This window comes from Delphinus delphis, chromosome 19, assembly GCF_949987515.2.
Source record: "Delphinus delphis chromosome 19, mDelDel1.2, whole genome shotgun sequence".
NCBI classification, from domain to species: Eukaryota; Metazoa; Chordata; class Mammalia; order Artiodactyla; family Delphinidae; genus Delphinus; species Delphinus delphis.
The window spans coordinates 40,041,272-40,066,562 of record NC_082701.1 but is presented as its reverse complement, the minus strand read 5'-3'; the positions used below and the strand labels follow the sequence as shown (position 1 = coordinate 40,066,562).

The 25,291-nt window shown below is 41.5% G+C and overlaps 1 protein-coding gene, 2 long non-coding RNA genes, 1 other non-coding gene and 1 pseudogene across 4 annotated transcripts in view; 1 reads left to right on the top strand and 4 right to left on the bottom strand.

Moving 5' to 3' along the window:
• LOC132414588 (AP-2 complex subunit beta-like) overlaps positions 1-25,291 on the bottom strand; it is a 202,221-nt gene that overhangs the window by 56,273 nt on the left and 120,657 nt on the right.
• Positions 1,285-16,670, bottom strand: LOC132414595 (uncharacterized). The gene is made up of 3 exons (XR_009516983.1): positions 16,633-16,670; positions 5,372-5,435; positions 1,285-2,611 (listed from the first exon to the last, which is right to left on the bottom strand). It is a non-coding gene; the product is annotated as an uncharacterized lncRNA (long non-coding RNA).
• On the top strand, positions 16,811-20,785 carry LOC132414150 (peroxisome assembly protein 12-like; annotated as a pseudogene).
• LOC132414151 (uncharacterized) lies at positions 20,875-23,788 on the bottom strand. Its single transcript, XR_009516900.1, has 3 exons — positions 23,633-23,788; positions 23,313-23,440; positions 20,875-21,514 (listed from the first exon to the last, which is right to left on the bottom strand). It is a non-coding gene; the product is annotated as an uncharacterized lncRNA (long non-coding RNA).
• LOC132415628 (Z30 small nucleolar RNA) lies at positions 21,635-21,731 on the bottom strand. The gene has a single exon (XR_009517348.1). It is a non-coding gene; the product is annotated as a Z30 small nucleolar RNA (small nucleolar RNA).

The following is a 25,291-nucleotide window of genomic DNA, read 5'->3' as shown; positions in this document are numbered from 1 at the left end:
TGGCATTCTTCCACTCATCCATTTCTTATCAGCAGCATTTGACCCAACTAATAAAAGGAAAATCAATGCATTTCATATTAACATAAATATTTTAAAGTAAAAATCTACCTATTTTACTTATTTTTTTAAATTAAGATGACATTGTTTTAATTTTTGCCAATCTCTTTAATGTCTACTGTAAACAAAAACAGCTGGATTCTCACACATGCTCCTGCATTCAACCTGTTGTAGAATGTTGTTTAGCTGAAGTGTAAGAAGAAAATCCATTTGCATACACGTATATAAATTGGAAAATGGAAGAGTATTTTAATAGCTTTTTCATATAACTGGATGTTCTCCTTTGATACATTAAAGCTAGACAAATGGTTGTTTTTCTTTTTGTTTTTAGTCCACAAATGGTAGTTTCTTAAAAGTTAGGTACAATATGGAATCTGAAACCATATCAATAAACTTTCTGTACTTGGCTGCATTAAAATCCATTCATTTATCACTTATTTTGAATGGATATTTTACCCATGCATAATTTTGTGATGTATGCACTGGTCATTTGGAAAATATTGGTTCAATGAGTTATGCAGATCTTCTCTATGGTGGCATATTTCATTATACAGCAGCAAATAATCACAGTCATTAATTTCACCACCAATCTCATCAGAAAAATCTCTAAGTATTGGGAAGCTATCAAGCTCACGATGGGAGATACAAGTTTTCCAACACTCTAATTTTTACTTTAAAGTCGAAATTTATCTACTGTCAAATTTTTTCCCTTGAAGTGACAGGTACACTTTGCTCATTTTTTATAAAATGTCTCCCAAATACTGAAGTCTGATTAACTATAGTTCTGTCTGTCAATCTTTCTTTCACAAAGAAATGGTGTTCCCAAGTCAAACAATTGTGCAAGGGCTTTTTTTCAAGTCAACCGTCACACTTTCCTATGCAGTAGAAGTACTTTATGCCTAATTCCTATTTCATCACACAGAATATTAAAAAGACCTGAACTCAAGGTTCAAGGTTTACTGAAAAAAATTTTTAGTGCTTCATGCAGGACAGTCCTAAGTGAAACTGCTTAAGAAAAAAAAAAAAAAAAGGCAGTAAAACCCATAGAGTAAGAGTCTAAAATGAGCAAAGCAGAAGAGATTACCCTTACCTAACATCTTTCCCCACAGTCATAGCAGCAATCACTTTCTTCACAGCCTCCTTCCTCTTTTCTTTCTTTTCACTGTTGAGTTCAGCCTTTAATTCAAAGACTTCTCCTAAAAGACAACAAACGGGTGAGGTCCCAGGATCAGAGAACTAGAGCAGAACACTGTACTATACAGCAAGTAACACAACAGATGACCAGTGGCAGGGCTGCAACTGAAATAAGATTATTTAAAAATTATAGGATAGGTACAGTTCAAATCCCTAGAATATTAACCAACCCACTGATAAGGATGCTATTTTGGGGTTATCGCCAGAGAGGAAGGTGTAAGCCAGATCTCAGGAAGCACAGAAGTGGGAAAAAGGAAAGATATCTCATGATATCTTACTACGATGGGGAGAGAACGGCATCTGAGGGATGATCTCCTGTCAGAATTTCAAAGTCCTGGGAAAAAAATAAATGCAGGCAGCAAACAGGTTCACAAATCAATGTTTTCAAACCAGAAGAGACTCCTCATTCACCTACTCTCAACTCCACAAACAACTGAGGCTCAAAGGTCACTAAGTGAGCGAGTGACAGAGCTGGCCTTAGAACTGTTTCTCCCGACTCTCTAATCCAGTGTTTCTCAATGTTGGCTACACACTATTACCCGGGAAGTATCTAGAAATGCCAATGCTCAGGCTCCACTCTGGACCAAATAAATCAGAATGTCAAGGAGTAGAACTCCTGCGTTCATATTTTTTAAAGTTTCCTCAAGTGATTCTAATGTATAATCAGGGTTGAGAATCACTGCTCTAATTAGTACTTTAAGATGATAATGGGCTTTAAGGCCCTATCCTGTTCAATCAATCTAAGAACAGAAATAATAATCCTGAAGCTTCAAGAATGGTACAAACCAGAGTCATTTCTAAAGGTATAATCTTAAATGACTGACTGCTCAGGCGCTGCACCGTGAAATGCCAGGACTGTCACCACTATTTTAAGGCCCAGGCTCACCTATCTTCAGAAAGCTGGAGCTGAAATAAGAAAAAAGGTTAACCACCCTCAACTGGTTTTAAAAGAAAGAAGAAAATATACTATAAGACCACGAAAAAGAAGTTGACTATTGTCACGTCAACTTTCAATCCACAGAATTGCCTCATTTTCTTCCACCTTTATGACTGTTCTTGATGTTCACTTTAACCTCGTTCACCAGTACAGAAATAGTGGGGGCAGCAAACTAGGTGATCTGCTGAAGCCTCTAAATGGGAAGGGTGAACTGGCAAGAAGCACAAAGTTGAGCACTAAAAAAGCCTGTTACATCAAAATCCATCGCTAACAAAGCAAACAAACTGTTACAAAAATCACCCTTTTATTTGACAGCTGCAAAAATAGCACAGACAGAAAAGCTGGGCTCTTTAAAGAGTCACTCTCCTCTTCTCCAAGTCCTCTGCTGCCAAATCCAGCTCTTAGGGTTCCCATCATTTACTTCTGAAAACAGTAAAGGACAAACAGCACGGTTTCAGAAAATCTGAATTGTGAATAGCAGCAGGAGCTGAAGATCAAAACAGGATATAACTGAAATTACTCCAACTCCAACAGCATAAATTTAAAGAATATGCGCCAGTGGCAGTTCTGGTGGGTGTTATAGGAAGTAAAAGGAACACAGTCTATCCATTTTTTAAAATGTGGTATTTACCCAGCCATGATTCATCTGTAAGTCTCAAACCTTTATAAAAATCCCTGAATTAAAAAAAGGTTACCAGGACCCATTATAAGTGAAGGTTTGAAAAATCAGGTGAGTTTTAAAATTACATCTTTTTGTGTTATTATAGAAACATCCTGGTCATCAAAGCACACAAAATGTTAACAGAAGAAATAAATACATTTCAGAATGATAAGAGAGTAAGAAAAAAAGCTGAAAATGAATGACAAGGGGCTAAATGCTTTTGTACGCTATAAGCAGTAAAAACAGCAAGAAGTTGGGTGGAGCCAAGGAGGAGCACGGAGGCAAGGTATCTCACACATACTGCAGCTTTATTAAATTCTTATCTTCCCCCCTCCTTTTCCCCTGAATCAAATCTACCAAGCATTGCTAGCAGCTAGCAACAGTTCTCAATCTCGGCTACACATCAGAAAATTCTGGGGAGCTTTTAAAAAAACCCCACGTCTAGGCCATATCCCACACCAAAGAAATCAGTATATCTGCAGGGATAGGGCTGGACATCAACTATTGTCTTTTACTTCACTGGGCAATTCCAATGTGCAGGCAAGGCTGAAAGCCATGGACTAGTAGCTAATGTAATTAAGCAACTCTCTATGGTGTTTTCTGTATTATAATAGAAGTTTACCCTTAAATAACTCCAAACGACAGAAATATGCTTGTGCTTTCTAGAAAATTTTCTGGTGCTCCAGGCCACCATGTGTGCCCTCCCATTTTCTTTTTCTTTTGAAATCATTTTAATCTTAAAGAAAAGTTGCAAAATTCCCCATCTGCTAACATTATGCCACATTTGCTTTATCATACTTTTTATATATTTATACATTTTTTTCTGATTCATTGAAGAAGTAAACTGTAGACATCATGTCTCTTTAGCTCTAAATATGTCAGTGTATAACTTCCGAGAACAAGGAATTATGTTACATAGCTATAATACAATGATGAAAATCAGGAAGTTTAACAGTGATATACTGTCATTATCTAATCTATAAACCTTATTCAAAGATCTTGATAAAGTCTTTTATAGTAATTTTACCCCCATCCTCCTTGGGCCAGGATCCAATGCAGGATCAGGCACTACACTTACTGTCATGTCTCTTTAGTCTCCTTTAATCTGAAACAGCCGGTCAGCCTTTGTCTTTCATAATAATGACATTTTTAAAAAGTACAGGCCAGTCATTTTATAGAACACCCTCAGCTGTCATGGGTGTTCCCTCATGATTACACTGAGATTACGCCTTTTGGCAGCCATAATTCAGAAATGATGGTATGAAATCATCATCTGTGGAAGGATAAGAAAATATCAAATTTCCATGCATTGTTCTGCATAATCATTTTTTGTTAAAAATTTTAAAAATCGTATGTATTAATACATGCATAGAAAAGACTGAGGATACATACCGAGTTCCCATCAGGAACAGGAATAGGGAGGGAGGGAACTTTCATTTTTACTTTTTATTGCTGTATTGCTTTAGTAGTACTCCTTGTAATAAAATGTTTATTTCCAAGTAAAAACTTAAAAGAATTTGGTGCAACCACTATGGAAAACAGTATGGAGGTTCCTTAAAAAACTAGAGTTACCATATGATCCAACAAACCCACTCTTGGGTATATATCCAGAGAAAATTCTAATTCGAAAAGATACATGCAACCCAACGTTCACGGCAGCACTATTTACAATAGTCAAGACATGGAAGCAACCTAAGTGTCCATCCATCCACAGATGAATGGATAAAGAAGATATGGTTTATATATACTATGGAGTATTATTCAGCCGTAAAAAAGAACGAAATACTGCCATTTTCAGGAACATGGATGGACCCAGAGATTACCATACTAAGTGAAGTAAGTCAGACAAAGAAAGACAAATATATGGTATCACTTATACGTGGAATCTAAAAAAAGATACAAATGGACTTATTTACAAAACAGAAACACTCACAGACACAGAAAATAAACTTATGGTTACCAAACAGGAGGGGAGGAAGGGATAAATCAGGACCTTGGGATTAGCAGATACAAACTAGTATGTATTAAATAAATGACAAGGTCCTACTGTATAGCACAGGGAACTATATTCAATATCTCGTAATAACCTATAATGGGAAAGAATCTGAAAAAGAATACATATATGTATACATACACACACACACACACCCCTGAATCACTCTGCTGTGCACCAGAAAGGAACACAACACTGTAAACCAATTACACTCGATTTTTTTAAAAAAGAGAAAATAAATGTGCTTCTTCCTTTTACCCTCCTCAGATCTATCAATCTTCAATGGATCAATCTTGGATCTCTTCCTTTCACTAAAACCTTCAAGTCAAAATGATGTGCACCACAGCCGTATCTTTAAAAACCCATACTTTAATAATTTACTCAATACACTTTTCTGTAGGATATCCCCAGTGAGATGGTCCAAGACATACATGTCTGAAGAGGTCAGGAGCATTCTACCTGGAACAATCTTACACCACAACTTTTGAAGAATCTTCAAAAAAGGCTGTGATCAGGTTCTCATACTTACCTTTTTTATTGGTTGTGAAGCATTTGGAGGCAGTCACAGTTGTGGATCTTTATTTAATGTGCACCTACAGCAAGAGAAGAGAATTCCTTTAACCAAGTTATTTATGTCCAGCAAGGCATTCAACTAATTTTAAGATCATTTATATACAAGAAGTTCTGCATTCAGAAAGTATCTTCATCCTTACCACCATCACTCGTGATCCAAAGGGATGCAAGGATAATTAAGAATGTAATCCTTGCCTCAAAAGCTAATTGGGGGCTTCCCTGGTGGCACAGTGGTTGAGAGTCCACCTGCCGATGCAGGGGACACGGGTTCATACCCCGGTCCGGGAGGATCCCACATGCCCCGGAGCGGCTGGGCCCGTGAGCCATGGCCGCTGAGCCTGTGCGTCCGGAGCCTGTGCTCCGCAACGGGAGAGGCCACAACAGTGAGGGGCACGCGTACCACAAAAAAAAAAAAAAAAAAAAAAAAAAAAAAAAAAAAAGCTAATTGGAACAAAATCCAAAGGCCTAATGGAATAGAGTGATAATCTGAACCTATCATAGTTTTATGATTTTATCCACAACTATCTCCTCAGAGCCTCCAAGACCTAAAGCTACATCTTTTTACAAATACGTCTTCAGTTAGTCACTCCAATATTTAAAATAAGGAAAAGTTTGTTTCAAAAGATCTCCCCATTACTTTCCGTTAAAGCAAATCTGATTTACTTCCCTGCCTCAAGATGGAGTCACTCTAAGACACATATTCTGAAACAGAGTAAAACTGAAAGAGAAAAAAATTTTATCAACCTCTTCACCATTACATGCAACTGTCAATAAAAGGAATTTCTTTCAGAAAAAAGAGAAAAGCCTAGATTAGTAGGACAATACTCTTTCATGACAAACACCTAGAGAGGCAAACATCTAGAGAGGTGTTATGCATGGATTTTTTTTTTAAATTATGGTTTTCATATTTCCAACAACCTACAATTCCCCCAAGTATTCCCCAAAATAAAAAATATCAGTTTACAGTTAAAAACAATGCAAAAAACTGAGATATTTGTTCAGTCACACTGAGTGCTAAAGAGGATCAGAACTGGTGTTAAAACTTAAAAGAACATGGATCCCAGCTTCAATTTAACTTTTCTGTTCCAATTTCCAGAATTAATCCAGTTGACATAAGGCTCCATTGGTAAAACAAAAACAGCATGGACTGATCACATTTCTCCCCAAATATGAGACAATGTTTTCTGATTTGAGAAACCCTAAGATTTTGTCCAATGTACTTGACTTCTTTAAATACATTAAAACTTTCTTTTAATAATATTCCTGCTGCACTCAAAAATGAGTATCTTCTGGGATTTCCCTGGTGGCACAGTGGTTAAGACTCTGCGCTCCCAAAGCAGGTGGCCCAGGTTCGATCCCTGGTCCGACTAGATCCCACATGCGTGCCGCAACTAAGAGTTCGCATGACACAACTAAGGAGCCAGCGAGCCTCAACTAAGGAGCCCGCCTGCCACAACTAAGGCCCGACACAACCAAATAAATAAATTTTTAAAAAAATGATTATCTTCTTACTGACCACCATCATTAATAATACTTATCACCAAATTTTGGACAGATGCCCTGGCACCTACTCATTATTTTCTGGTCAAAACAACATGAGTGATAATATATTTGGCAAACTTGAGCGATAATACCTCCACAAACAATGGTAATTATGGATCTGAGAAAAAAGACCTAAGCACTCAACAAATCAATGCAATTAAGGAAAAAAGCCAGAAAATCATAAAATAATGCAAAAAGGTTGGCTCAAATTTGTTCTCTAAAATGTACTACTTGGACTATTTAAGGGAAATTAGACTCATCTGTTATCTTTCCAAGGAGCTACTTAATGTTTATAGTACTGATCCTTATACAATAGTGCTTTTAGGTTGTACAAGAATTTCACTGAATTTACCTTGTTAAAAGAAGTGAGCTAGAACTCACACAAATCATTACAGAATACAGAAATTTCTGATTTGACACTATTTGTTATAACTTAAAGTGAGCCTGTAACAGAGGCTTGTCTTATGTAGTATTTTCATAATGTCTTTTCTAGCTAAAATTCAAAGAATTATAATCTTTTAATCCATTTAATCACTTAATCCATTCACAGTGTAAACTAAATGTGAAGTAGGCAAACTGAAGAAAGGAGTCCTTCACATAAAAGACCTGGAATAGGGACTTCCCTGGTGGTGCAGTGGTTAAGGATCCGCCTGCCAATGCAGGGGATGTGGGTTTGAGCCCTGATCCAGGAAGATTCCACATGCCACGGAGCAATTAAGCCCGTGTGCCACAACTACTGAGCCCACATGCCACAACTACTGAAGCCCACAAGCCTAGAGCCCGTGCTCCGCAACAAGAGAAGCCCCTGCGATGAGAAGCTCACACACACCGCAACTAGAGAAACCCCACGCACAACAACGAAGACCCAACCCAGCCATAAATAAATTAATTAATTAATAAAAAAAGACCTGGAATAAATGTGAAGTTATCATCTAAGAACTTATATATACAAAGAGGAAAACCAGTATATAGAAATGATTACAGTACTAGAGCCTGACAGGAGGGCCACAGCTCAAGGCCATTATGGTCTATCCAGGATGTTGTTACACCACTCTAATCCTTTGGGATCATCAAAAGTTAAAACTTGCTTAACATTTAAAGACAAAAGCTGCTTGGAATTTCTGTTTCTTTGAAAATGGGCCCCCAAATCGTTCTGTTTTCTAAAGCTCTCATACACATTCACATATATTAAATTTTTAACAGAAAATTTCAGCACAATCTGTTAAACATTAAATTAACCTCGTCTTAAATCGTACCTTTATTAGTGACCCACACATTTCATAAATTCCCCTAAAAAATTTCATCATCGAGGACTAGATTTCTGTCCTTTTACATTGTGAGCACTAAGTTCTTAACTAGAGAATAATGTACCAGCCCACAAAATTTCAGGGAAGAGGAGAGAATCAAGTACATGATCTTAGACCCTAAATTAAGAACCCCTGCTTTTCAAGAGAAAGGAGAAACACACCACTCTCTTATCTCGCACTGTCCTACACAACAGTAATGAAATATCCCTTACACATATTGGCAGAGCAACATTTTATCATGTCAGTTCCTGACTTAAGCCAACAGAAACTCCCCCAAAATAAAAGTAAACCAGCCTAAACAAAAACAAATGAGAAGAGTCGGGGTTGCACAACACTGTGAATGTACCAAATGCCACCAAACTGCTCACTCTAAAATGGTTAATTTTATGTTATGTGAATTTCACCTCAAAAAATTGCATATGTATGCATTTTTTGGCTGCGTTGAGTCTTCGTTGCTGCACGTGGGCTTTCTCCAGTTGTGGCGAGCGGGGGCTACTCCGCGTTGCTGTGCGCGGGCTTCATTAGTTGCAGGATGCAGGCTCAGCAGTTGCAGCACATGGGTCCCAGAGCGCATGGGCTTCAACAGCTGCAACGCGTGGGGCCAGTAGTTGTGGCGCACGGGCTTAGTTGCTCCGTGGCATGTGGAATCTTCCCAGACCAGGGATCAAACCCCATGTCCCCTGCATTGGCAGGCGGATTCTTAACCACTGCACCACCAGGGAAGTCCCTGTATATATCTTTAAATGAGACACTGTTTCTTTGTTTTTGTTGTTGTTGTTTTTTAATGAGACACTATTAATCACACACCAGAGATGAATATGGTCAGATACTCTAAAACACAGGATGGTGAAAACTGTTGTCTGGGGCTTCCCTGGTGGCGCAGTGGTTGAGAGTCCGCCTGTCAATGCAGGGGACACGGGTGCATGCCCCGGTTCGGGAGGATCCCACATGCCGCGGAGCGGCTGGGCCCGTGAGCCATGGCCGCTGAGCCTGCGCATCCGGAGTCTGCGCTCCGCAACGGAAGAGGCCACAGCAGTGAGAGGTCCGTGTACCGCAAAAAAAACAACAACAACAACAAAAAACTGTTGTCTGCTTTAGAAGCCAAAGAAAAAGCAGCCAAGATAGAGTTCAAAGAATAAGTCAAGTATTTGCTGAAGAGTCTCAAAAATCAAGTTCTTTCTGGGAGCTGGGGGGGAATTTATTCCTCAGGAGAGTCCCAGGGCAAAGCCAAGCCATCACGGAGCTGGAATTCACACTACCTTTTTACCAGATCAAACTAGAGAACTCACCGGCTGTTCTGAGGACCTGAAGTATGACCTCAGGACATTGTTAAAAAAAAAAAATAATGCTGCCACAGTCAAAAGCACAATCACTCTAACTTTCCTAGCCCAGAGTATGATGTCACTGCATTTCAGAAAAGGTCTCCCTGTACAGGATTATACATCTAGATTTAACATAACCTAGTTTCTACTAAATATACGTTGTAAAAGTCCCTTCTCAACTATTCCTCCCTCCTTCCGGTGCCCGTAAAGAGACTAAGGCCAGAAGAAAATTAAGAGGGTCTCAATTTCAAATGGCTCTCTGGGAAATGGCAGCTAAATTAGAGTTGATGAGGCCACTAAATCCCCTCTTCGCATAAAGTAGGACTTTACACAGTTGGTGCTAGTAGGGAAAAAGTGAACAGTTGACCAAATTAAAAAGCAGAAAGGTCATCTCAGCAATCTTTCATTACAAGGGTGAGAGGTGCTAATCAGATATTTCAATAATGCAAAGACAATGGCATCTTCAGCTATCATTTATTGCCTAAGAAATGACAGCAGACAACTCATTACAACAGACACACCTGCAATTTCCATTTAAAAATGGCCACAAAATAATTTGTTAATATTATCCGGTAAGAAAAAAGCTCAAAAGTTTTACATCCAATTCTTAACTGAAATAAACTCTGGAAAACTTACGCCTGGAAGGAGAGAAAAGAAGGAAGAAAGGAAAATGCGTCCTACCTGATTCGTTCCCTGTTCAGCTTGGTTCGTAATATTTTAAAATACGGGTGTGTCAAAGAAGAAAAAGAAAAGATGGAAGAACTGGGCTTTCTTGAGTCTCTTAAGTCACAGAATGTTAGCTTTGTATTACCTTTACCACCCAATTTTCAGTGAGGCTATTTGCAGAACACACTATACTTTCTGCTTCTTTGGGAGTTTAAAACTACTAAGATACCTGCAAACAGTTCTCATCTTACCACCACGCTTAGTCATCATTGGAATGTGTTACACGTTTTCTTGTACAGCTTCATCTCCTTCATCTGCTGCTTTCTATTATGAGTCTGTAAGTGTACCCTGAGGCTAAGCAACAGAATTATACCAGGGAGGTGATTAATAATTTAAATTGTTCCTCACTGAGACCACTTCCTTTGTCATTCTTCCTTTTCTAAACTTACTGAGTTTTCTTTACTTTCTCTTTTAAACCACATGATTATAACAGTGTTTGGCATTTAAAAAACACTTCTTAAAAGTCAAAGTTTAATGAAGCATTCACACTTTATTCACACTGCTTCATAATGAAGCAGCCAGGTGAGTTGAAAAAAAGTCTGCCCCGCAAATGGGCACTGTTTTCAGTGCTCTGAAAACAAAGAGCATGAATCAATTCTTTGGATTCAAAGAATATGGAATAACAGGAAGTTCCAGTTTCTTTACCTCTGTCTTAATCTACAGTCTTCCCTCAAACCAGACCGCTCCTTCTAAGACCAGAAAGAAAAAACTCCGGGCTAAGATTTACTCCCACCTGCTTCCCCCTCTCTCACATCGGGTCAATTCTGGAGGTTTCTCTTCCCTTTCTCCAATGTCAGGAATTCCTCTTCTTTCCCCAGGTGGTCAAGATTCTAGGGATATGTTCCTCCATTACGAGGTGAGGGAGGAGCGGTGTCTCAACCTCAAATTACAGAAGACGGGTGAGGTCTGCCCATCTATGAGCAAAACTCTGGGGGAACCCCTTTCCCCTTCTGGTACCTGGACACGTCCCAGCCTCTCAGTGAACGACGCCAAACCGGGAAGAAGGTTCTCCCCTCGGCCTCCAGTCTCTACCGGCCACACCCCTGGCCTCTGGCCCTCCTAACCCCCCACTTCGAACATATCTTTTCCCCAGTGCCCCACAACTCCCAGTTGCCACCCCGCGGATTCCCTCACCCCGCTCCAGCGGTGGAGTCCCTTTCTCCAACCCTCTTCCTCACAACGGTCACACCTGACGGCTCACTCCATCTTCAATGGTCACGCTCCTAAGATTGCTCTCCTCCGCCCGTCTCCAACCAAGCCTGGCCCCCTTCCCCAAAAGAGGGACACACCCCAAAGTTAGCCGCCCTGAACTCACCGGAGGCAAGGGCAGGGGTGGCAGCAGCAGCCAGAGAGCACGGCCCGAGCGGTGCTGTAATGGTTTCCTGCACGCCACGACTCCTTCTCCAGGTCTAAGCCACTGCGCAAAACCCACTTTGCCAGGGACAAACATGGTGGACAGGAAACTCGGACGTCAGACAGCCTCGCCGTGTGACGTCATCCAGGGAGAACCAGAAAGGCGGTCCTCTCGGTCGCCTTGGAGACGGAAAAATTTTGCGCCGTCGGGAAGCGACCTGAGGTCCGGGCCTCCTAGGAAGTTCACTGACTATCGGAACGGATCTATTAAACAAGCTGACATTCCCTGGATTTGTTTCCTCGCACAGGAGTTCTCTAAAAACTTACACATAGGGATAGTGAAACATCCTGTTTTCTTAAAAAAAGAAAACAAAAAACCCAGCTAATTTCTCTGGCCAGTTCAGGAATGTGGACGATGGTGATCCTGCCCAAGACCATACAAGGGCAGTGGGACTGGAGGAGAGTGGTGCAAGGAAAAGAGGTTGACATGGCCTCAGATCTGAGTTTGAATCCATCTGAGATCGAATCCCTGTCCTGAATGTGATTAGGAAAGTTACTTAACGTCTCCTCAACCTTAGTCTTACTTGTGAAATAAATCCGGTGATATAACTCTCTCCAGCTTGTGAAGCTTAAAGTAGGTAAGGCGCCCAGCATGTAACAGGCGTGCTTACACAAAAGTAAGTTCCTTTCAGAAACCAAGACCTAGATATCTCTGTACCTTCCCCTCAAAACGAAAACTTCCCACTTCAAACTGCTCTAAGTAATAATAAAGTCTTTAACCAAAAAAAGAAGAAGAGGAATGTGAAGAATGAGAGCCTGAGGCAGAAGTTGGGAAACCAAAGTGCAAAGGGGACTGAGAAGTAGAGAGGTAGAAGGAAAAGCAGGTGGTCATAATCATTTAGGACGTTTTTAGAGTTCTATGAAAGCATAGGAACTATATACTATATCTCTGAGGCCTAGCTGCCCCCTCCCCAAAATTTGTTGAATGGATAAATGTATGAGTGACTGGTCAACAACAACAGTTGCTAGAGAGAAAAGGAGGAAGGGCCGAAAAGTGTCCAAGGATTTAGCAGCACTAAGGTCTTCGATGTCATTGCTTAGACCATCAACAGAGATAGTGAAGTCAAAAGCCATGCTGAAGAAGTTTGAAGATAAATGGGAGGTAAGGAAATGAAAACAGATAACTCCATAAGAAAGTATGGCTGAAAGAGAAGAGATATAGGATGGTGTCTGAGGGAGAAAGTAGCAAGCATTTTATTTTTAAGTTCTATATTCATACATTTTCTTTACACTAACCCTTTAGCAATACCATGGGTTCAATCATTTTTCCTACCCATATGACTCCAAAATATCTATCTCTAACCTTGACCTGGTCCCCAAACTTCACCACCAAATTGCTAACCGCACTGATCGTTAAGTCTGCACATATGGCCCACCCAAATTAAGCAAATCATAAGAGTATTGGGGGGGGGTATTTAAAAACTGTGGTTCCAGGTACAACTCACAGAAGACAGAGGTGGATTTTGTAGAGATGCCACCAGAAAAATCTTTGATTCATACCTCTCCCCGGTTCAAAAACTTTCAACAGCTCCTCATTTCCTAATTTGTACAGAACCTATCCTTCTCCCAGTTTTCCCCATTTCTTTGCTCTTTAGTTTTCTCATCTACAAAATGGGAGAAATACTAATATCCAATCATAGTATTATTACAAGGATGAAATGAATTAGTGTACGTAAAGCACTTAGAACTATGCCTGCACATAGTATGGACTGTGTAAATATTTGCTATGATGGCAGTTATTTGAACAAATTACACTGCCAGAAATTACTAGCCAGAAATCTGGGGGTCATTCTTGATTTCTCTCTTAACTGCCACATTCATTCCATCTCCAAGTTGTCAATCCTACCTTCAAAATATATTTCAAATTCATCCAATCCCTTCTATTCACCTCATTATTCCAAGCCACCATCGCCTCTTGCCTCAACTACTAGAAACCTCAACTCTCCTCCCAACCATTATTCATACAGCAGCCAGATTTTTGTTTCACTTTTTTTTTGAAGTATAAACGAACATTCCAAAAAGTGCACACCAAAAATATAAAGCTTGATGAATTTTCACAAAGTAAATGTAACCACATAACCATTACGGGGTCATCTTAAAAATATAAACCTGGTCATGACTCCGGTGTATAAATCCTTCAATGACCTCCCATTATACTTTGACTAAAATCCAGTTTCCTTCCCATGGCCTATGAGTGGTTAGGCTCCTGTCTACCTCTCTTAATATCATTTTATCCTTTTCAGTCACTGCTCATTTCCTCGTCATTTCACCTCTTCCTAGCTTTTGCAGCTCTCAAATAGGCCAAGCTCTTTCCCATCCTAGGGCCTTCACAACTACCGCTCCTCCTACCTAATATTCGTTTTCCCCAACTCCACACAGGCCTGGCTGGCTTATAATTTAGGTCTCACTTTAATTGTAATCTCATAAAGGTACTCCCTGATTACCCAGTCTAAAAGGTTCTTCTCTTCCAGGCCCCACTGCCACCCCCATCATAGCCCTCTTTTCCATTTGTAAATTATATATTAGTCTCTTTACTTGTTTATTATTTCTCTCCCCAACTAGACTGTAAATTCCATGAGGGCAGATACCAAGTCTGTTTTTATTACTACTGTCTACCCAGCACCTAGCATAATGCTTGGCGCACAGCATGTATTCAGTAATAAATGAATAAGTAAATTATTCAGGAATAAATGAATGAATGTCCACAAGCAAAGTACTAAAACTAGCATTTAAGAGCCTCTATATTATGGTCAACAGTATAGACTATGTATTATTGGTCTATTTTCCTCTCTATATTTAAACAAACAATTTCCTCCTCAAATACAATCCACGCTGCTCCCTTAGCCTGGAAAACCCTGTCACCATGACTGTGACTTTCCCCAAATGTACTCATCTTTTGAGGTCCACCTAATCCACAAAACTTTCTCAGTGGACATCTGGTCCTGATATAAGATGCAGGAGATACCAGGTTACATCGCTGTATTAGAAAGCAACTGGCAGAAAGAAGCTGAGATAAAACGTGAGGTTAGAAACGATCTTCCCCTTGGTTACAAAGGCCAATATAGCTTCTGTTTAAGCTAGTTTGAACGGCCTCATTTCTCCCAGCTCTTATTGTCTCTTCCTCTAAACTCACCATATTAACCTATCTGATGGCTCTTCACACCTTTTAACATAAGTGCAATCAATTTTTGTGTCTTGCTTATTACACCATAAACCTGGGAGTGGGATTTGTGATGAGGTGTTTATTATTTATTGGCTGTAATAATTGACATTGTTATTTTTGACTGCCTTTTTTCTCACATAACAACATCAGTTTTACTTTTGGAATATTCTCAAAGGACTATTAAGGTGTCTTGCACTCTTCTGGCTAAGAGTGAAATAGCGAGTGGAGATGAAATCTGAACCAAGGTCAGTCAATAGGGATCTGAATCATAAGTACAGTGACAGAAATTTGTTGAAGCTCGTTCATTGCAACAGCTATGCCTGTATGATCCTTTGCTAATTCTTGCTAGAAACATCCAGTAGGACTGTGTAATTCCTGTTCCCTCAGAGCTGGTTTTCCTTATTTTGTTAGCTACTCCATATTCTTCTAATTATTTTTTTAGTTTAAATTAGCCTGTTTTCTGTTGCTTGTAACCAAAGAACCCTAACTGATACCAATGTTAAACTAACTTCCCACTCGTCTTAGGAGATGCTATTTCTCAACTTTGTCTTTTTGCTGTTCACTTAAGAAAAGCCTCTCTGTAAGAGCTACCACTGACTAAGAACCTAAAGCTAGGTGTTTTATATAGATACATTATCTCTACTCCTTAAAACTCTGTAAGGTAAAATCTCCCATCAATGTGACTTTCTCCAGCTGGTATCCAATCAGACTATAAAACACTTTTTTTTTTTTTGGCCACGCTGCATACAGGATCTTAGTTCCCCTGGCAAGGGATCCAAGCCATGCATCCTGCAGTGGAAGCACAGTGTCCTAACCACTAGACCGCCAGGGAATTCCCTGAAACACTTTTTGGAACCACAATTAAGGTTAATTTGCAAGATTTTATTTCTCCTATTGAAATAACTGAACCCAAACCTTGTTCCAGCGTTCTCATTATGTGAAACAATTAACTATCTTTATACCATAACGTCCTCTATGGTATAAAGTAAGCAAACTTCTATTTCTAGCTATTTAGCCCAGGGGTTGAGGGGAGAGGTTGGAGAGAGAGGAGATGAACTTTATTATCCAAATTCAGTAAACCTGCAGCTACTCAAGGCAATTGCATACGATGTAAAAGCAGTTTGCAAAAGGTCAGGTTAATTACATTAACTTTGGTATACAATGAAAAGTACCTTCTCTGCCAAGCCTCCCCAATTCATGTGAGTTAGAATTCAACAGCATCACTCCGCTTTAGCACTGTATTCATATCGCTAATGTGACGCATCCTACCGTGCTCGAGGGCAGGAACCATTTTCATTTAGTGTAGCAAGTGCCCAGAGTTCTGCTTGAACGTAACCTAACCTAGAAGACAATTAAGGTACCAGCTTGCATGAAAAATAATCGTCCCAAATTCTGAACAACAGCAGGAAATTTTTTTTTTGTTAATAATTGGCAGCCATAAGGCTAACCCTTCTATCTCGGCTTTGTCGCTTCAAATCCTTCCCGAAGGCGGCAAAAATAGTGAGCCACCACCCCCGCCGCAAGCAAAGTGAGCCTTCCATCTCCACATTCCCTTGGGTCCCTCGCCTCTCTCTATCGCCCCAGGGAACAAAGGCCTCAGCAACAGGCCGAGCTCTGGCTCCGGGCGCCAGACGTCAGTGCGGCGACCCAACACCTTGCCAAAATGACTCTGTAGAGAGATATCAGAGCCGTGGCTTTCCAACAACACAGCGATGCAAAACCAGCTAAGAAAAGTAAAACCTACCAGCGGAAAACTCCTCTCCAACCGAGCCCGCTGGGGGCGGAAGCGGAAGTGCCTGTGAGATCATAGAGTTCTCTAGTTCCGGTCGCGGAGCCGCGTTCGGGGCTAGAGCGCCTCTCCACGGCCGGCCGGCTCCAAGCGGCTTCTATTTCCGGTTGCGGCTTCTGACAGAAAGCCGAGACCTCCTTTTAAACGCGGCGTCGCGGGTTCCTCGCTCCTCGCCTGGGGTCAGCTCGCAAGGACTGGCGCGGGCGGGGGGATTGCACAGCCCACAGCTGAGCCAGGCCGTTGGGGCCGGCCTGCACTGGCACCTTCGATCCCTCAGAGCCGCCTGGCTTTTGAGCCCTCCGGATTGGGAGTCCGTGATTGGCCGCCTCCAGGACTGCCGCTCGAGAGGCCAGCGCTCCTTCGCCGTACCTGTCCCCCCGTAGTCACGCTTTTCCCTGTGAGGTGCAGCATTAATCAACTCACCTCTCCCACACACTACTTCCCTAACGTGGGTGTCCGCGTTGACTTCATTCTTCACCTTCCCTTGAGACCCCTCCCCTCTGCCTCCGGAAGAGGTCTTTTTTGCCCAGTTCCTGTAAAATAGCGCCCATCTGGCACCCCCAGAAAGTTCATGCTTACTAGAGAGTTTGTGGGCAAAGTAAAACCCAGTGCACACACGAAACTATGGCTGAGCACGGGGCTCACATCACAACTGCTTCTGCGGTGGATGACCAGCCAGCCACCCATCTTTGAGGTGGTAGCACAGGACAGTTTAATGACAGCAGTGAGACCTGCTCTTCTGCATGTGGTCAAGGTAAGGATTTAATTCTCTGCAAAGTTTTAGGAACGTCCGGGTAAAAACCAAGCCAATAATCTGAATTTATTTCTTGGCCTAAGTTTTGAAATAACCAATTAGCATATAATGCACCTCACATGATTTAATGGTTATGGAGTCTCTTGTTATGTGTACTGAATACCCAGCACTTCAGGGAGGTTAAGGTAGACCCAGAAAGAAAAGTGTGGACATTCAGAGGGAATAAAAGGAAATATAAATACAAGGCATAGTAGCTGTGTAATGGAATGAATTTCATTTATTTATTTTGCTTTAGGTTCTTGCAGAATCAAATCCTGCCCGCTAGGGCTTCTTGTGGAAGTGGTTTGATGAAATCACCCTGGTAGGTCTTCTGCTCCAGCAACATTATCTGTCTAAAACCAGCGCCTCGTTTTCTGAAAACTTTTATGCCTTAAAGAGGATCGTAATGGGAGACACACACAAGCTTCAGAGATTGGCCAGTGCTGGTCTCCCAAAGAAGCAGCTTTGGAAGTCAGTTATTTTCCTGGTTCTTCTTCCCAGTCTGAAAGTGAAGCTGATTTCTAGCCTGAGAGAAGAGGATGAATATTCCATCCATCCCCCTACTTCCCGCTGGAAACGATTTTACAGAGCCTTTTTGGCAGCCTACCCATTTGTTAACATGGCCTGGGAAGGCTGGCTTCTTGTACAGCAGCTTCGATACATCCTAGGAAAGGCCTGAGCACCACTCACCCCTGCTGAGTCTGGCTGGGGTTCGGCTAGATCGACTTACAGTTCAGGATATACAAGCTCTGGAGCACAAACCAGCCGGAGCCAGCATGATGCAGCAACCAGCTGGGAGGTAAGGCCTTAACATTTCCCCAACATATTTGATTAATAAATCCTAAAATCTTATCCCAATTTTATGAAATTTATCCGCCTCAGTCCACTTCGGGGTATTACATAAAATCATCGAAAAATTCTTGTGTCCATAAAACAAGGATTACCATCCTGGTAACCTTCCTCATCATACTGGCTACATTTTTGCACACACTTGCTATGTACCAGGCCCTGTGCTAGGTTTTTACGTATATTATCTGAATCCTCATCACAGCTCAATGAAATAAATGCATTAGCACCACTTAACAGTTGAGGAAACTAAGTTCTAACATTTGAGTACCTTGCCAAGGCCACACAGCTAATAGGCGGCAGAGCTGAGATTCAAGCCAGATCAGTACAATTCTAAAGACTGATCTTAACCATGGTGCTATCGCGCTGTGTCTGTGTTCTCTGACAAGTTCAAATATATTCCTCAGTACTGCTGAGTTTTTTTTTAAGTGAGTTATTTCTTTTTCTGGATATACTATCTTCCACCCCCATAAAGGTCTATATAATCAATGGCTCATTAATGTCTTTCTCAAAACACAAAGCAAACAAAGCCCTAGTCATTAAAAACAAAGCTTAGCTCCTAGAACTCCTAAACTACAGTAGGTCAGAAAGAGGGAATTATTTCGAATAGACACTTACAAGAGAAAACGCCAGTCCAGCAACTATTCAATCCCCAAGCTGAATCAACGATTCTAATGAAAAGTGTAAGAATTGCATGTGTATTAGTTGTTCTGTGATTGTACCTAAATAAACAGTTTCTCCTTTTGCCTCCCTATTCTGTTCTCCAAACAGCGCTGGCGAGAAGATAAAGTCAGCTCTGAAGCAAGCCATGGGAGGTGCCGCCTCATGCCTCTCTACTGGCCTTCGGTGGGTGTATTCTTCCTGCAGTTCCTTGAGCGGTGGTATTCATCCGGAAACCAAGAAACCATCAAGTCATTGACTGCCCTGCCTACTCCACCACCACCGGTACATCTAGACTACAATTCTGATTCTCCCCTGTTGCCCCAAATGAAGACTGTGTGCCCACTGTGTCGTAAAAACCGGGTGAATGACACCGTTCTCGCCACCTCTGGCTATGTGTTTTGTTATCGCTGTGTGTTTAATTACGTGAAGAGTCACCGAGCTTGTCCCATCACAGGTTATCCAACACAAGTACAGCATCTGATTAAACTGTACTCCCCTGAGAACTGAAAGGGATTAGCACCTTGTCTCACACGAAATGACTGCGCTATAAGGCCAGAGGGCTGGTTTTCCGCACAGTAAATAGCATTGTTTAATCATCCTCAATTAATAATTGTATGAACTTTAAACAGCCACATGGATTTCTTTAAAAGGATGTACTCGTTGATCTTAACCTTTTAGCTTGCTCCCTAGACACCTCTACTTAGAGTTGACCGAGCTGGTCAGAGTGAGAGAATCAGGACTGGCAGGGGATGTGAGGGTCAACATAGAGAAGGTGATCAAAGAGGGTAGTCGGCACAGAAGCTTTTCCTGTCCCCTTCCTTAAAGGACAAGAGGTATAGAAGCTCTCAGGAAAAACCCAAGTTAGACCTCGTAGAGTGGGTAGTGAAGGGGAAGCAGGCCTTTTGAGAAAGGAAAGCATTTATCTGCCTATGAGGAATAGGTTTTATCAGTTTGCAAACAGTATGAAATATGGACCTGCTTTTTTAAATTTTATTTTATTTATTTTTTTAATACAGCAGGTTCTTATTAATTATCACTTTTACACACATCAGTGTATACATGTCAATCCCAGTCTCCCAGTTCATCCCCCGCCACCACGGACATGCTTTTTATAGAAATACTTAGAAACACTTTCTCCTTCCATATGCTGAGACTCATTTGTTAAGTAACATTTGCTATAGTTTATCACCTTTTAAAGATCCCTTTGTGAACCACACATACCTTCCTTGGGAAACTGGTTACAGGAAAATAGGGGTTGAATATATACAGAATAGTCTGAAGACTTCAGTGTGAAAGCAAAGCTATTAATGAAGAGATGAAGTAAAATACTGCCCTAACTATGACTGTGTAAAGACAGGATCTTTCCATAAGCTCTTTCTGCTTGCTGTTAAGAGTTTGCTAAGTTGACATGAATTATTCTGGCTATTACTAAAGTTTCTATGAAACGCTTAAGTAAATTTTAAGAATAAATGTTTTTTGGCAAAGAGCTGTTCCATGTCATGATTATGTGGAAACTGAAAGATTAGTCGAGGTATTTAGAGTAAATTTTTCATTCAGGCCACCTTTGCGTTTTGTTTTTTTTTTTTTTTTTGCGGTACGCGGGCCTCTCACTGTTGTGGCCTCTCCCGTTGCAGAGCACAGGCTCGGGACGCGCAGGCTCAGCGGCCATGGCTCACGGGCCCAGCCGCTCCGCGGCATGTGGGATCTTCCCGGACCGGGGCACGAACCCGTGTCCCCTGCATCGGCAGGCGGACTCTCAACCACTGCGCCACCAGGGAAGCCTCTACCTTTGATTTTTTGAGGCATTCTGTATTAACATTTTGCTTTTTTTGCTAATCCAATATTGGAGAGAAATCCTCTCCTCCAACAGCAAGAATTCAATCTTGAGTGAAATACCTTATTTCTCAAGTGAAATACTGCACAAACACTTAAGTTGCCACCGGATTGGCAGGGTTAAACATACAGGTTAAAAGCATACGGGTTAAAAAAAAAATCATTACTACAAGAGGAAGGATGAAAATTATTTTTAAGTGCCTCTGCTGAGACAGGTGTTGTCCAATACAACTCATTTCAGCAATTCAAAGCACATTTTCTGATAGCACTAAGATAATAGAACTAAATTTTGAAATAGAATATCCTATAGATTTTAAAATATTAACACTTTATGTACCATGAGAAGAGTATAATGGATATTTGCAAAAATTCTTATTAAACCACAAGGTTTTACCAGAACAAATACCATAGTTAAGTAAACTTTTTTTTAATTTAAAAATTTTTTAATTTGTTTCAAAGTTAAACCCAAGACACACTGACTTCACAGGAAATCCAATGAGAAATGTTTTTCTAGGCTGAACACGTGTTTCCCCTTAGTCTCCCCCCAAAAAACATGTACATGTTAATTACTTTCATTTTACAATCACTGCTAAATAAACATTTTTAATATAGTAATGAGTCAATAAGGGAACCGAACCAGAGTCAGGACTGAAATAATGCAGTTTTCCATGAAGATATCAAAGCCATATTTTTCACCTCAACCTACAAAGAAAAACAGGAAAGTATCAGTAATTCAAAAGAATATTAAACACTCTTACACATAATAAAACCAGTATCCAAATAGGCTAGAACATATCAATGTGGAAAAACCACAACCAGAATCAGCTCAAAGAGAAGATTAAGGGGTCATACCCTGGTCAATGCCAACACTGAAGCAATGGCAATACCAGGTCAGACTATACTTCACTCATCATTGCATCATTGCTTTTCACCTCCTTGTATTATCTAAGAGCAGCCCAACACCCTATTTTCACATCCAAGAAAACTTAGGTTTACCCATGAGAAAAAAAGACTTCAGATAAGTTGCAACCGTGGGCTTTCAGTATTTGATCTTCTACTATTCACCTCAAGCAACTCTGCTGTACAAAAATGCAAACTTGAACAAGTTTTGTTTTGGAGGTGCTTTTTAAAAATTTTTGTAATACAGAGTAGAGTGGAGAAGCATTTACAGTTCAGAAAAACATTTCTTGTTTTAGTGAGTCCAAACACCATGCATGATAAAATCTCAGGGATGTCTGTGAAGGGATTTATAATCTAGTTCTAAAGCAAAATCTTTAGAAAAGATTTTCTCCTAAAATCCTTTATAAAGTAAACTCCAGTTCATTTGACATACAATTTGATTTACAATTCTGCTGCCAACAAAGATGAAAAGTATAGTCATAAAAAATTTTATACAAGAGTCTGCTAAAGAGTCCAAGACCCAGGGAGGCTAGGATTTGACAAAGGTCCATAGCAAAATAACAGCAATGCTGGAAAGAGAAACTGAGGTCTGATTACCAGATTTATATTTTTCCACTACCAGCTAAATACAAGGTTTAATTTCATTTTTCTCTAGGCCATGGGCAAGATAAAGGAAACAATGCAAAGCCTGGGTAATTCACAACATGGATGATCAATTTCTGAATGAGAAAGCTGCCTGCATTTTATTTATTGTAAATGACACCTTCTCGTAGTTTACTATTGCTGACATGCTATGCTGAAGTGCTAGGAACACAAACAATGTCAACCTCTCCAGCTTTTCAGCATTGTATCTAAATAACAATTCTGGAGACACAATGTGCCTCCTTCAGCCATTTATAAATGTCAATAGCTTGGTACTCCATAGTTAAAAACGTACAGCTATGGTCTGTGTTCTCCATTCAGCAACTGAATTCCACAAAGAGAGGGAAACTAGTAAAGTGCCTGTTTAGAGACTTGAACCTGTATCTCATCAACCTGTGCAGAAGTAAGTACACGTTACAAAAAGCAAACAGGCTAAGAGAACTTAAATAACCTTGTCTAAAAGCATGAAACTTGTGAGCAGAGCTCCAAGTGTGCTCCAGCCACACACAGAGGGCACACTTTCCTTGTTCTCTTCCTCAGTACGCTTTCCTCTGTCTGGAGCGCCTTCCCTACCACTTTCAGTCTGGAGAAAGGCTGTAGTTCTAAAACCTTGTTCAAACGTCACCTTCTCTGTTAAGTGGTCCCTAACTCCCTCAGTCATCCCCTCCTCTGACTCCCACAGCACTTTTTCCCACCACAGTATGCATCACACGCCAATAATTCACCCATTCACGTCCCCCACCTCCCGTCTCTCCCACCAGCCCCATTACGCAGAGCTCCTAAAGAACCAGGACTTCCTCTTACTGGCCTTTGCATCCATTACACTCAGAATGATGCCTGGGACACAGAAGGCGGCTCAATAAGCGACGGTTTAATTCAGTCAGTGAACGACCCTCCCTACTAAACCCTAAGCGCCTGGATTATACAAGCATCAGCACGGTTTATAAAGCCGACTTACCTCCAACATTTCACGTAGGTTAAGGACGTCCCTCAAGCATCTCTAAGCCCTCCGTCCTCCAACTTGTAACTCATGGCATTCTGCATGGCACCCTGCGCAGGACCACCAATTCTTATACACGGTGTATCCTCAAAACGATAATAATAACAACAATAATAATACTACTGCTGATAATAATAATAATAACATCCAAACCCCACCAACTTCAGGAAAGACTGAGACGCCATCCTTCGGGGAAACACAAGGCCGGATCCAGGGCTCAAACCAAAGCCTCAGGCAGGGGGTCCGCAGCCCACTTTGGGAACCCCCAAAACTCTTACGCCCTAGACTCTCAGGAGGCCTGCCCAGGCCTGCAGAGGCTGACCGCAGCCCACCCGCCGCCGTTCAGTCCTAGAGGTACGGGCTTGGGGCTTCCCACACTGCTCCACCTCGCTACCCCGCCGGCTGCCGCAGCAGCCCGATCCGGACAATCCCGCGACGGCCAGTGGACCACGTGGGCCGCAGCCCTGAGGCTCGGCTGGTGCGAGGAGCAGCCAATCGGAGGGCTAGGCGAACGCCGGGGTTGGGGCGGGGAGGGAGGGCCGGAAGGCGCAGGCGTCTTTGCAGTCTCTTCTTGGCTTGGCGGGCTACATGCTCAAAGTTGAAAGCAAGACCCTGAGTAGTCCCCGCCCGCCCTCCAATTCCCTGATCTCCGACCGTGGGGAGACTGACATCCGGAGTGGTTTTGCTGGTGCCTCGTTTCACAACTGGGGAAGGGCATCTGAGGCGGGCCGTAGAGGGTGCGTGTGCCCTGGCTTTCCAGGAAGAACTGTCGATTCAGTGTTCCGACAGTATCGTGCTTGCGCCGAATTCCCGCCTGAGGGCTAGGGGTTGGGGCGGACTTTGATGAATGTGTCCCTCTCTCCCCGACCAGGAGAAACTCATTGGCTTGTCAGGGGCTTGGACGCTTCCTGAATAAGCAAGAGGTGCCACTAAATATCAAAGAACTGCGAAAGAGAGCAAGAAAGACTTCCTGGGAGAGGTGGCATTTGATCTGGGTCTTGAAAGATGCGTTGGATTTGGAGATTCTGGGAGAAAATAATTTAACTCCCGAATTAAATGAGAAAGCATAGGGGAGCTTACCAAATTTAGGTAAAGTTGAAACTGGTGTAGTGTTTTCCAAAATTCAGTGAGTTGGAAATACCAGGAGGAAACTTAACAACATAGATGTCCCCCAGCATCAAAACCAAACGACAAACTCCCACAGTCCAGACTTACAGAATCATTAAGCTTGAATCTGGAGTTGGAACCCAGGCGTGTATATTTTTAATAAGTACCCCAGGGGAGATTCTGATTCACACCAAAGTTTCAGGACCAGTGTTAGCGTAAAGAAAGGGGGTGATAAGAGATTTGAAAGATAGGGCAAGACTTTGTTAAAGATAGTGGCTTGCTGGCTGTGTAGTTTAGACTACTCTGGAGAAAGTGGGAGATTTAAAGATTTCAGAGTCTGAGGAGATGGGTGATCACACAGGCCCGCGTACCGCAAAAATAAATAAATAAATAAAAATAAAAATAGATTGAAGGAAGGCAGAGTGAAAGAAGGGGAAGCTATTGCCAAGTGATTGCAATGGTCCAGGTAAGAGCTAGTAAGAAATGGAGAGGTGGCATATGAAGGACAGCAGGAGGAATGTGATGAGTGTCAGATAGGGATGGGGAGAAAGATATGAGGAAATAAATGGAGAAAAATGGAATGTCCTCTGTACCAGACCTATGAAGGACCTCCATTGTACTTTAAGGATAGGACCTCCATTGTACTTTAAGGATAGATTTTAGACAGTGAAGAGAATGGGCCTTTACAAGTGCTGTTTCCTCTGCCTGGTTTTCCCCTTTCTTCTCCATCGCCCTTTGTCAACCTGGTGCATTCTTTTTTTTTTTTTTTTTTTCCCGGCACGCGGTCCTCTCACTGCTGTGGCCTCTCCCGTTGCGGAGCACAGGCTCCG